Genomic DNA, 13,952 nt, shown 5'->3' with positions numbered 1-13,952 from the left:
CCTTCACAAGTTCAGATAGCTCCCTCAAAACTATTTTTGTTCTTTCAGATACCCCAGATTTATGTTTCATTCTTTATTAACTAGTCTGTTGCCTTGACTTTTTTTTTTTACTTCTTTTTTTTTAACCTCATGACTTTTTCAATGATACATGTGGATAAAAAGTAGTGGAAGAAATGTGAACTAATTAACTGGAACACACACACACAAATATGCCAATATTCAATTATGTTTTTCAAGTGTCACTTTCTGAACCTAATCCTACCCCCTGCCATGTGGTGCAGGCTATGGTGTGGGTCAGACCTGAAGACAAATGGGAGGTAAATAAAAAATATGGTCTACTTAGTTCCATCTAAGCCCTCAAGCTGTCTATGGGTCTCCTTGGACACATGCCACCTACTTTGGTGATGTATGTCTGAGAAGTGAAAAGGGGCAGGGGGGTTTAAAAAAGAGGGGATAGGATCTAACATTCATGACTGCCACCAGATCCACCCCTCCCTCCCTCAGATTCCTCTCCTGAAACACCCTGTTCCCCCCTTCCTGCCCACAGCCAGCCGCTGCCACTGACTTACTGGTAGCACGGGATCTGGGAGGGCCGCTGCCACGTGACCAGTAACACCTGCCATTTCAACCAGTAGTAGTAGTAGTAGTAGTAGTAGTAGTACCAGCCGGATAGTATGAGGCAGTACATTGCATTTTGCGACACCATAAGACACACAAGTTCTAGCAGCACAGCCTGATGATGCAATTGACCCATGAGACTTAGCAGCATTGACAAAGGTTGACTCCCATGGGCACAAGCCTATCCAGGTCAAAGTAAGTCCTATTTTGTTCAATGGGGCTTACTCTCAGGAAAGCGTGGTTAGGATTGCAGCCTATTTCATTCATTTACGTCCCCCTAGCCATTGGCCAAGAAAACTATATTTGTTATGTGCAGCTAAAGTAGGCAAATTTCTTATGGTTCTTCACATGATGTGTTTTGAAAGTGTCTTTCCCACAGACACAAGTGGAGCCACAAATAGCAAACAAACTGTCAGGCCCTCACCCAATATGCCTGCTTCCAAAGTTCCTCTCTTACACAGTCACAGAGGAATTATCCCATGATATTAAATGTCTAAGATAGGTACTCATTATAGAAATTTCTTATCACTGTAAGGACAGTCATTACAGCCAGCAGCTCATTATGTTCTGAAACACTGTTCATAGTGTGAAATGTTGTTTGTTTTTAATTAAATTTTTTTCTGGCGCTAATGATTGCCGTAGCTTCTAAAATTGTTGATCAAACTTTTTCCCCAGTGAAAATTCCCCCTCTTCCTTGAGGGAATGGCTTGAAAAACAGAAATCTTCACCATGGTGTGGGAAATATAGAAGAGTGGAGTTGTCTAAAAAGTTTTGTTTAAGGTGTACTTAAATTTCACGGCTGCTAAAATGGGAATATGGCTTGGTTGTATGTGGAATTGGAAGTGGATTTTTGTTTTTCCTGTACCATACTCCACAGACTCTGAACCCAATCCTATGCATATCTACTGGGAAATATGTCCCATTGTAGTCAATGTGACTTACACCCAGATAAATATAAATAAGATTGCAGCCTTCTTGTGTAATGGCAACATGGACATATATATTTATCTAATTTGATTTTTTTTTTAATCCCACCCTTCGCTCATAATCTGAAAGGGACCAACACATACATTTAAGAATTTAACAAGCGTTAAGAACAACTAAAAGCAAATAAAATAATATGCACCTGAGACAGAAGAAAAAGAGACTCTTGCTCCAAATCTACACCATAGTTAAACAGGTTTAATAATAATTTCTGTTTTCCAGGGAACCCTGGGAACCATGTTTAGGTTTATGAAAATTCTTGGACATTCCACTGACATGAGGTGGGTGGGGGCTTGTGAATCAGACCTGCCCACCAATTTGGATAGTGTGATGTTTAACTGGTCACCTGGTCCTTCAGTGTTTAACCGGTCACCATTCAGGGACCAGGTGACCAGTTTTGTTTCATGCCTGATTGGTTGTTGGCATTGAGTGTTTTATATCTGCCCCAAACTTTCCTTAAGGTTGGTTTAGCCAGGATGCCCATGACTGGCAGGTATCATGTGAGACAGAGTCAGAATTTGGTGTCTACCCTGTGGTAAGTGAGAGTCCGAGGGAGAACCAGAACCATTCTCATGAATGGCTGGCTTGGTCAGGGATGCAGGCTAGTGACTCTTCAGGCTTGAATTGCAATGTCTATCTCAAAGACTATCAGATTTGAGGTAGGCAGAGTAATTTGGCTTACTGACCTCCTTTCCAGTGGTTGTGGCTGAAAAGCTGGGGTTATCAAGAGGCAACATTAAGTTGGAGCTGGGGTGGTGTCAACGAAGGTGGCTAAGGAGTTGTCTCTTCCAGGGTAGGTGCCCACAGTTAAGGGGGGAAGAGTTTGTGGAGATAGAACCCACTGTAGTTGTGAATAGATTATTATAATCAATAAATGTGGCCTGTTTTATTCCAAGTCACGTTGTCTCTTGTGATTGGGATACTTGGGCAATTCTCAATTCTCTTGGCAAACTACAATTCCCAGAATTCTTTAGAGGAAACCATGACTGCTATGCTGGTATAAACCCCATATAAGTCTGCAATGTAGACTTGTATTACCCGTTCTTCCCCCATGACACCAAAACAATGTTTTGTCGGATGACCTTTTGTAGACCTTGTCTGAGTTTGTCAGGCCCACTTCATGCAGCTTGTGAAGTGAGCTCTAGCCCATGAAAGCTTATGCTACAGTGTGGTCATAGGACATCCTGATTGACTCTCTTTGTGATCACCATCATAATGAGACAATTTGGATAAGATGCAATTATCAACCATTAGTTGAAAAACAAATCCAAAATGCAGGCTGCAATGGTTTGGCCACATCCGCAGATTGAACACTAGTTGGCTGCCGTGCAAGCTGCTCTGGTGAGAGAGACCTCCCTACTGGAAGGTTCAATGGGCAGCACCAATGCAAACGTGGCTCAAACACGTTGAGACCTAAAGAACCAGCAATTGACTATTGATAAGGCTAGAAATATCACCAACAATCATAAAGAGTGGAAGCATGTTATAAAGACACATGGATCTCAGTGGCACCTACATCAGCGTATTGGCTGAGAGGGCAACCTTCTCTCCAAGTGCCAGCTAAAGACTGAAGAAGAAGGTCGTAGGACTTTGCTGTAGGACTTTGCATGAGTTCTACTCTTATAGAATTAGAAACAAGGTGATACAGGAAATAGATCCTATAGTGTTCTCTCCAAGCTCCTCTTCAAGGGTTCTGAGATTCATTCACAACCAAACCTCTCACTTGCTCACAACACAGCTCAGGCTCATTGAAAAGTAATATATTGTGAGCACTTCTGGAGCTTAAGGGTATCTAAATATTACTTGACATCTCTTTGAGTACACACATTTTAGACATGAGTGCTAATAATTTCACTCTCCCATATAGATCTAAAACTATGGCTTTATTGGACTGTTTGGGCACATTTATGGCAAAACATTTAAATGCCCTCCAGCCTTCATTAAATAAAAATGTTTTCACATTGAGCGCTTCAGCTAGTCATCAAATATTTAAACAAACAAACAAATAAATTATTTCCCCCATGTCCAAAAGTGAACACACAAACAGATTTTTAGAAAACACTTCAAACTCCTCTGGCTTTTATCTGACACAAAGAAGCAGTAAAAGTGCTGTTTTTACCCAGTTAACTAGCACCACGATGCCATGAGAAGTTCCCTGTTGGCACTTTGGATGCAGCTCAGATAGAGTCTATCATTTCCTTCAAAATTTTCATCTCTACGCTCATATAGAGGTTCAGTCTTTAGCTGGTGGGATTCACAATGCAAATCTCAGCCTTGCCCAGGGACACAGGTTGAAAGAATTATGAACTGCCCATTGCTAGTTCTCCACAAACTCTTGTTGTATGGACGTATTTAAAGAGACTTGCATTGTTTGATTGTTGATGAACTGATTTCTAACTTTTTGATCTCACTTTTATTTCCAAGGGGGACTGGGCTAACATAACTCCCCAGTGTTATTTTCTTTCATTTTAATTAAACAGTGCAATGCTGGGCATGTTTACACAGAAGTAAGACCCAGTGTGTTCCATGGAATTTACTCCGTTGGAACTGTGCATAACATTTTAATCTAAAACTGTAATCTTATGCACACTTGCCTGAAGGTAAGCCCCACTGAATACATTGATTGATTGATTGATTGATTGATTGATTGATTGATTGATTGATTGATATCTTGCCTTTTGCTAGGTAATCCTGAGGTGGCTAACAGGAGTTTAAATGCATTAAAAAACATTCTACAGCACAATCAGAAGGAACTATTTTAAAAATAATTGGAGGGTGATCAAAATACAGCATTCCATGAGCAGCAAACACAGGAACAACAATGGAACTTCACAGGATTGAGGGCCCAATCCAGAACCCATGTGCACTGGCTTACTGCTGGCATGCACTGTTGCAAACATGTCAAAAGGCTCATTTATGAACCTTACCGTGGGCCCAGTGCAAGCTTGTGTTGGGCCAGCTCTGGCGCAGGGCCAGTTATCTGTTGCCAGGTGATCACCCGGACCACCTGGAGGCAGATACTTGAGCGGGGGTGTGGCAGGTGGGGAGAAGGCATTCTGGGGTGGGGGGAGGTGGGGAAGGCGGGGAGAGGGTAGGGAGGTGGTATGGTGGGGGGAGGAAGTCAGACGGGAGGGAGGTGGGACCAATGGAGTTCCACTCCACCAGATCCTGAGCCCCATTTCAGGTCCATGGTCCGACATGAGACTCTCAAATTCTAGAGCAGCTCTAGAGCTGCCATAGAATCAAGTAGCCCCATTGAGGGACTGATTCCCTTTCCCCAAGGAGTTGCCCTTTTGGCACTGTAGCAGCCCTGCATGCCAGGCAGCTCAGGATTGGGCTGTGAGTTACCATATGAGTTAGATACCATGTTGGTGTATTGGAATTGCGGAAGATATGGTGAGGAGGTAGGTTGTGGTGTCTTCAGTGGCCCCTTTAAGAGTTAAGGCCTGGGCTTTCAGTAAAGGGTGTGCTGCACAGCTGCAGCCATTAGAGGCAATTAGGTACCAAAGGATATAACGAGCACCTGAGGCAGGAAGGTTTGATGGGTTGTAGGAGGAGTGTATGCTGGAGACCTGACCTGACCTGACCTGCTTACCTGGAATCTGACCTCGGACTGTGACTGGGCATATTGACTCTGGACTCTGATTTGGCAATTTTCATTGATCAGACTGACTTACTTGGAATCTGTGGACTGGGACCTGACTCTGACTTTTGCTTGCTACACTGGTGAGTTAAACAAGGGATACTAATCAACCTTAAGTGGGCACGAGACCCAGTGGGGAGGAGCTGTGGCAAGACAGTTGGTCTAATAAAAATGCAATTGTATGTATTCTACAAGGCTTGCTAGTGTGTTGTGGCCACTGTATACTCAGCTGGTATACAGTTGCATGTATAAACAGCTGGTATACAGTTGGTATACAACAAGCCACTGTATACTCAGTTGGTATACAATGTAGATGCCATGTTGTTGACTGGAGACAGCCCCAGAAAGCATGAGACCCTAATTTTGAAACATTTGCATTGATTCCCAAGTTTCTTTCTTGGCCTACTGGTAAATACCTTTAAAAATCCTAAGAATCCAGGGGGTAGGACCACCTATACCTATATCAAGAGATTGAGGTCCTATCCAACTTTCCAGCTCTGGTGTCGCCATAATGCAGCCCCATGGTAAGGGAACACATGTTCCCATCCCTTGAGAAGCCCCCAGTGACTGACCCTCCACCACAGGATGCAGCTCATATCCCACTGGCACAATTGCACCAGCACTGGAAATTGGATAGGATAGGGCCCTGAGCTGTCAATCAGAACTTCCCTAGTTTCAATATCTCCTCTGATCAAGTGAACTCACTTGAAGGCCTCAGAAAAGCCTCTCGACCCCAGATGCAACATGTATTTGCTTACTTTTCAATGTAGTTGGTAAAGATCAATAAACAAAAAAGAAAATACAGTATCTGCACAGGACTTTGAAAACTCAAAAGCACTGGTTCTTTAGTTGTGTGTGTTTTTTTTTGTTGTTTTTTTGCTACCTAGGTATAAGGCACCTCAAAATGAATAAAAATAATTAATAATTTGATTTATTTTAATGTTCTAATTTTATATCACAATGTAATGTGAAGGTGAGCCAGACAAATATATTTCAGCAAGTCATTCAATACCCTAACAGTTGCATTAAAGTATACTTTTGAGTGTGCACATGATCGCACATGTCTGTGATCTCCATCAGCCATGCTCTGACAATCTTTCTCGCTCTGATTTCCTCCATGAAGCTGCATCCCATTTGACATGAAGTGTCAAAAACAATTCCCTTAAGGGAGAGATCGCTCCTTCATTGCTGATGCTCTGGGGATTCCCAGCAGACACCGGTAACATGTTGGGCAATGATGCACATGAATCTGCCGCACACATCATTTTACCTTGAGACCATCAGCACCTTCATTCAGGCGAGTAGCTGCAGCTGAAACAAACAAGGCTTTCACAATGGGTGAATAGGATTTCACAAGGCAAGGAACTTGGAATGATTTGGTTGGCAACCTTCAGTCTCGAAAGACTATGGTATAAGCCTACAGCACCCGGTATTCCCAGGCGGTCTCCCATCCAAGTACTAACCAGGCCTGACCCTGCTTAGCTTCCGAGACCAGACGGAGATCGGGCATGTGCAGGGTAACAGTTGCTGCTGGAATGATTTATTGCCATTCTAATTAGCCCCTTTAGGAACAGCTTTGATTCCTGAAAACAGTTTGAATTCCCTGAATGCTTCTCGCCATTGATTCAATCATTTTTTTTTTTTTGCATGGTTCTGTTGTGTTAGCTTTTCTATCCTCTACAAAAAAAAAGAAACATTTAATAAGAATAAAAACTGAATATTTAAAATGCATCTGCTATAGTGAAGCAAGGCATGTAAAACATTAGCAAAACAGCTTACCATTTCCCACAAAAGCTTTGCTGGCTCTCTTTTCATTTACTATGTCCCTCTTTCTAATCTCATCTCAAGATCTTGTTCTTTTGCTTGCAATTAAATCACATAACTTTGGACAAAATGAAAGAGAGCTTCATGTTATAACAATTGTATGTGCATGGAATGAAGATAACACTGTCTGAATATGATGATTCTGTTTGTTCGATTTTGAGAATGCCAGTTTCCCGAGCAACAAAAAGACGATTCTGACTGAACCGGAATCTGATACAAAGTTCCTGAAAAATCCACAAAATCTCAAGGGGGTTATTTCAGAGTGGAAGGACACAGTTCACTTAGAGGCTCATGACCTGTTCTGCAGCACCCAGTTGTAAATCTCAATTATAGAATTATATATACCCAATTATAGGTTCGTGGAACTCTTGGTTCTAGTCTGAGAAGTTTGGGTAGAATACAGTTGTTCCCCCATATCTGCAAGGGATACATTCCTACTGCTACTAAGGATAGCAGTGAACCCTATAAGGCAGTGTTTCTCAAACTATGAGTTGGGACCCATTGAGTAGGTCATGAGCCAATTTCAGATGGGAACCCATTCATTTCAATATTTTATATTAGACTTGATGCTCCCATGGTATGTGACTGCATTTAGGGAAATGTTACAGATCTGTACTTTTAACATGCTACTATGTATATGCTTTAAATAATGATAGTAAATATGAGTTACTCCTGGGTTAGAGTGAGTAGGATTTGTTAAAAAAATTTTCCTGCATAATGATATCACTTCAGTTATGACATCACTTCTGGTGGGTCCTGACAGATTCTCATTCTAAGAAGTGGGTCCTGGTGCTAAAAGAATGAGAACCACTGCTTAAGGTACTAACTGTTGCTCTGAACAAGCCCTCCAAGCTGCTTTTTCCTTGCATCTGCTTGTGAGCACTTGCCCTCCAAACTGCATCCAGTTCATACTTGTTAGCATTTACCCTCCAAACTGCCGCCTGTTCATATTTCCTTGTTAGTGCTTGTTGGTGCTTACCCTATGGAAGGCAAGCACTAAGAAGCAGGTGTGAGAAGGGGGGTGGAGCTAACACTCAGTGAAGTAGCAGGGAACCTTGGAGGGCTGGGGGGGGGGAGACTGCTAAATAGATGTGTTTTTCAAGGACCTCAATAATGAGGTAGTCTTTGTTGCCAAGAAGAAGGAACAAAGACTGAGAGCTTGAACGGGGTAGTCTCTTGAGACGGTGGTTTCAGAGACATTTTCCCCGATTGCTCTGTGCTGAATCACATATTATCCCGGATGCCATCTTTGGAGACGATTCGGACATCTGAGAACTCCCCCCCCCCACGGCCTAGATAAAACATGAAAGCGAACAAAGCCTTTAACTGTGAGTAACCAGTTCATTAAAAGGCTATAAAAAGAACTGCAATCAAGAGGTTAGAAGGAGGGAAAGACAACTTTAAGATTATTTATGTTGGCTTGCAGCCACCCGGAGGGGAAAAAGAGCGAATGTGAATTTAAAGAAGCCCCTGCTGGAGTAGGGTTTTTTTTTTTTTTTTTTTTTGTAACAAGGATGATTGGAAGAAAAGGCAAGAAACAAGACAAGATAAATAAGGGAAGATAAAGGATCACCCTGTTGGAATGGTATGCATGGAAAAGAAATCAACAATTAATCTTTAAAGGATGGAATAACTTTCACTTTCATTTTTGCCGCAAAAGGCTTGACTCAGACCTGAACAATTAAAGGTATACTAGCTTAATTTGACAGTGTTATTAACTTGAATTAGATTACTGACCATTACTGACCCTCACCCCTTTTGGATATAAAAATTTAAAGATTATCTTTGGCAAGAAGAGATGCAAGATAATAAGAATTGGATGACTCTTTAACTGTGGGAATGTTTGGACACTGATATTGACTTGAAATGGATTATTGACTTATTCTTTTAAGATATAAAATTTGGGAATTAACCTTACAAGAAGGTGAAGCAAGATGGTGAGACTTGGTTGATTCTTTAATTGTTAGACCATTTTCTTTTTCTTTTTTATAACCAGAGTTATATCAGCTTGATTTGATACTGATAAGAATGACATCAAAAAATTTAAAGGATGTTAGTGAAAACCAGACCTCATTAATGGACATATTGCGAGAATTCAGAAATGAATTGAAGCAAGAGGTTGGAAAACTACCTGAACAAATGAGGCAAATAAACTCCTCCCTGACAAACAGACAAACAAAGAAAAGTATGGAGGGGATGGAAAAAAGAATGGATCAAATGTCAGATGAAACTAAAGAATTGGAGATTTTTGTAATGAGACAGGAGATGGAAAAAGCAGCATTTATTATTAGAACTAAGAATTTTCAGGAAGAAAAAAGAGGGAACTCTCAGAGAAAGAGAGCGTGTCCTTTCAAGAAGAATAAGAATCTTTGGATTAAATTCAAAAAGAATCAAATGGAGAAAATGGAAGAAAAAAAGAGAGGGATCAAGAAATATAAGAGACTTAAAAGGAAGAAGAAGGAGTTGAAGGAGCAGCGGGAGGAGCAAGAAGGAAAATATCAACAAGACAGAGAACAAAGAAAATACTAAAACAGGAAGTGAAAATGGCTGAATAACAAGTGGAATTTTTTTGTAGATATTAATGGATTGAATTTTCCTCAGAAGTGAGTATTCCATTAATTATGTCAAATCAAAGCAGATGTAAATGAAAACAAAGTTGGAACACAAATATGAAGATAATTAAAGTGGTATTAAGTTAATTAAAGCGGTATCTACAAAAGAGAATTTATATAAATTGTTTTATAGATGAAAATTTAATTCTAGAGGAAGTAGCAAAAATGTACCCTGGGTCATCAAATAACTGTTAGATATGCAAAGAGATTAAGGGAATTCTTTATTATATGTGGTGGATATGTGGAAAGCAAAGAAATATTGGAAAGTGACATATATTGTTACAAGAGATATTGAATTGTGTAGTACCATTCAAACCGGAAATATTCCTCTTAAATGCGATATTAGAAATTGAAGATCAATATAAGAAATGTTTCATTGTACATAACAGTATAGCAGCAAGAATATTGTAAGTGCAAAATCTGAAGCCTTTTTATGATTGGATAAATAATTTTAGTTAAACAATATTGATTGTTTAGTTAAATCATTAATTAGTATAATGACAAATACTATTTTTCTTTTCAGTTGTTGTTGATTTCTTTTTTGGATTAAGACATGTTGTAATCTATGGCCAATACCCTCATTTGTAACCTATGTAGTCCCAACCCTAAGTTTAACCTATTTTCCTTACCTGTATTTGTAATAAATAAATAAACTTTGCACACAAAAAAAGAAGCAGGTGTGAGAAGAAGCAGTTTGGAGGGCAAGCACTAATGATACTACTAGCATACTACTACTAACAAGCAGGCATGAATAGGATATGGTTTGGAGGGCTGCAAATGCTATTGACGGCAGAAGTGACTGAAGCGGGAACCAGACAACACAGGAGATAGCAACAGTAGGGTAAACAAAACAAAATCAGATGAGTAATGAATGTGATTGGGAATTTGTGAACCACAAATAATTGAAACCATGGAAACCGAGTCTGCAGATCTGGGAGGGTGACTATAATTTTGTAATTTTATTTCACCATGCCAAAGCTGGAAAGAATTCAGCAGGCCACTCCGGGAACATGCAAAGAATTAAAACCACACCAGATTTACCTGAACCTGCTAGAAGCTTCTAGTGTGGTGAAACGTCAATGGCATCATTACCCCTTCACCAATCATATGAGATGTGTGCCTGTCATAGCCTCAAGCTGACAAAATGCTGCATTACAGTCCCAGTTGGAATATTCAGTTGTTTTGGATTTCAGTGAGACAGCAGGAGCTATTGAACCTGTGCCACACTAGAAGTCGTAGACATAGCACATTAGTCAAGGAGTAGCACAGGGGTGTCAAACATAAGACCCGGGGGCCGGATGTGGCCCGCCGAAGCTATTTAGGCTCTCCACTGCTGAGCAGTGCTGAGGTGTTAATGCGGAAAGGGCAGCCCACACGAAAATTGGGCTCTCCCATATCTTGAAATACGATCAAGATTTGCATATTTTTTTCTTCTGTCATTTGCAGCTAATGAGTTCCTAAACGAGAAAAAATGCTTACTTCTGGTTATGACCTGTTTAATGACATCACTTTCTGCCTAATGACATCACTTCCGGCCCTCAGCAGGGATCATGAATGCTATTCAGCCCTCAGTATGAAACAAGTTTGACACCCCTGGACTAGCACAATCCAGAGGCAGCATCCAACCATGTTAGCTGTGCAGTGTAGACTCTGAGACCTCTGATGTGCCAATGGAGCAGCTATCTCACCACCACAGCTCTGGAATCTTCCAAGCACACAAGGTTAGTGTTGCACAGCCCAAGGGTACCATGAATGATGCTACATCCAGCATCTATTTCCAAAATAGACATGGAGCCTACTAGAAAGTAGTGGGCCATGTCTCTCAATTCTGAGTGAGCCACACACTTGATCCTGAGGTGCAGAACTCTGTCCTATTCCTTATCCGAGCAGATTGTCCTCTTACATCTCTGATGCAACTAAAACAGATTTTCATAAAGTGTTTCTTGTTGCAGCTGAGAACGTTGCATAAGAAACTCTCTGTATGCAGTGAAATTCATTTATCATAGGAGAAGTGGACAAGTGCAAATTAAAAATTAAAACACATACACACACAAGCATGGGATCTACCATCTATTTTGTTCCCAGAGGGACACAAGACATATTACCAATCACATTGTAACTTCAGAAGGAAAAAAACAAAAAACATTCATACATAATCATCCATTCAGTGCATCTCACACAGCTCTGAGACTCTCAGCTCTGAGAGAATGTCAATAAGCTAATTGAGTTTGAACAAAAATAGGGATGAAATTTTCTATCTCCAAAAGCTGACAGAGCTCGATAGAATCCAGTAACAGAGCGGGAATGAAATCTGGTCACAGATGATATCTCAGATACATGCCAAATGCAATAGCAAATATAACAATCCTCCAAAATTACTTACTGATTGGGAGGCCAGAGGGCAACCGAGGAAGGATAGAAGGAAAAAAGAGAACAACTTTTGAGTGTAGGAAGGAAATGAGTTCTGCAACAATACAATGCAGAGCTCTGTTGTTTCTTAGACAGGCTGTCTAAGCTGGTCTGCATGGTAAAAAAAATGTTGTTTGGTAAATCAATAGTTAATATTTGGAGGAGAGGTAGTTTGTCTCCTGGTGTAGCTTGGGACAAAGAAAACTGTTATGGGTGGTTGTAAACTGGTCTGCAGTTACTGCTATTAGTGGCTCTTGGGCTGCAATTGTGTTATGCTGAAAATGAAGAGTTCTGGTTTCTTTATAAGAAGCTGGGGACTGCCATTTTGGAAGCAAGAGAACATGTCTGTGCTCACTCCTATCATAAAAAAATCTCTGCGGGGGGTTAATGGGCAGTCCTTCTTTGAGGCTAGGTGATGTGGGTTCTATCAGCAATTGATTGGGGGGGGTGAGATGGCAGTGGATTTGGGGTGCCATTTACCCTATGCCTGCCACCTCCCTCTCCTCCCTCTAGCCCGTCATAGATGTGATCTGCTTTCCAACCACTAAAAATGAAAGTGTATCATCTCCCTTCTTGCCTTGCTTCTGACATGGTTTCTTCCAATTTGGGACTTCTAGTTGGATTGAAAGATCTCCCTCATTCTCATAGTTCCTTGAAATCAAACCAGACTTCCTGCACCTCCACATATGAAGAAACCATACCAGGAGCAAGGTAAGGGGCTTTTTGACTTGTGCAGATATGGCATTGCCAGAACCAGCCCAGCATTCTGAGAAACATGCTGCCCTGGGGTGAAGTGGGTGGGAGGCTAGTAAACTAGTATCCTCAGTCAGCAGTGAAACTCACTTCACTCATCCTGCTTTGGCTTTGTGACATTGTCATGGAGCTCAGGTCCCATTTACCTACCCCAATTGCAATGCTGGACTCTTACTTTTTAGATTTCTTTGGTTTTTTGGTTTGGTTTCATTTGCTTGCAAGCCTGTATTTCAAAAGATTTCTGCCAGCAGGCTACGGAGCAACTTAAATTGTAGGTGCAATCATATCCCCCGCCACGACTCACTATCTAGTAAATTTCTCCCCATCCTCATTTGTGCATTGTGTCCTACCCCAAAGGAAACTATGAGAGCATAACACCCCCCTCCGCTTGTTTGATCTCCAGCCATCCTAGAGATATCACTAACATAGCGACAAGAATGCAAGCTTTTTATGAAAGAGCTCACAGTGCAAACATTTGTTACTGGGATGTCTAAATGGGGCTGTTGGAAATACGGACATCTTAAAAATTAAGCTGTTTCTCAGACAGCATTGCTCATTTTATCTAACCCGACCGATGGCAACAAGTTCCAGCCACTCACAAGTACATACAGAAAACTCCTATTTGTGATCTGTCCTCAGTGGTATTTCACTGCCTCTGAACCTTCTGGGACAGAATATGGGAGTCGACTGATTTTGTGCAACCTCCATTGTGGGGTGAGTGTTGCCATATGACTCGGAGGGGGGAATCAACACAGGGATGCCATTTTCAGTTATGCATATCGCCCAGATCTACTTGCAACTCTTGTATTGCCCAAACAGCCAAACGAGGTGTTTATTGGTTTAGGGTTCATTTCCAAAACACCCACTTTACTTCCCGGTTCACACCGCACCAGAAACATTCCCAGTCTCCTTTGCTGTCTACCAGAGATGAAAGTCATTCCTGCGTGCATTTGTTCAACACACAGGCAGATCTGAGTAAATACAGCATCATTACCATTTTGAGAGGCTAAGTAATGATACTTTATGGAACCACAGGCACTGGTAATGTATACGTATTAGGTCATCATGCCCAGCCCTATTGCAAATAACTTAAATGAGTTTCAAATTAT

At 41.1% G+C, this 13,952-nt stretch overlaps 1 pseudogene; it reads right to left on the bottom strand.

Moving 5' to 3' along the window:
• Window positions 1-6,659: 6,659 nt before the first annotated feature.
• On the bottom strand, window positions 6,660-6,780 carry LOC136638049 (5S ribosomal RNA; annotated as a pseudogene).
• Window positions 6,781-13,952: the final 7,172 nt, after the last annotated feature.

The sequence above is a fragment of the Tiliqua scincoides genome, chromosome 1 (assembly GCF_035046505.1).
Source record: "Tiliqua scincoides isolate rTilSci1 chromosome 1, rTilSci1.hap2, whole genome shotgun sequence".
NCBI lineage: Eukaryota > Metazoa > Chordata > Lepidosauria > Squamata > Scincidae > Tiliqua > Tiliqua scincoides.
The sequence above is the reverse complement of the archived record's forward strand: the minus strand, read 5'-3'. Positions and strand labels throughout refer to the sequence as shown.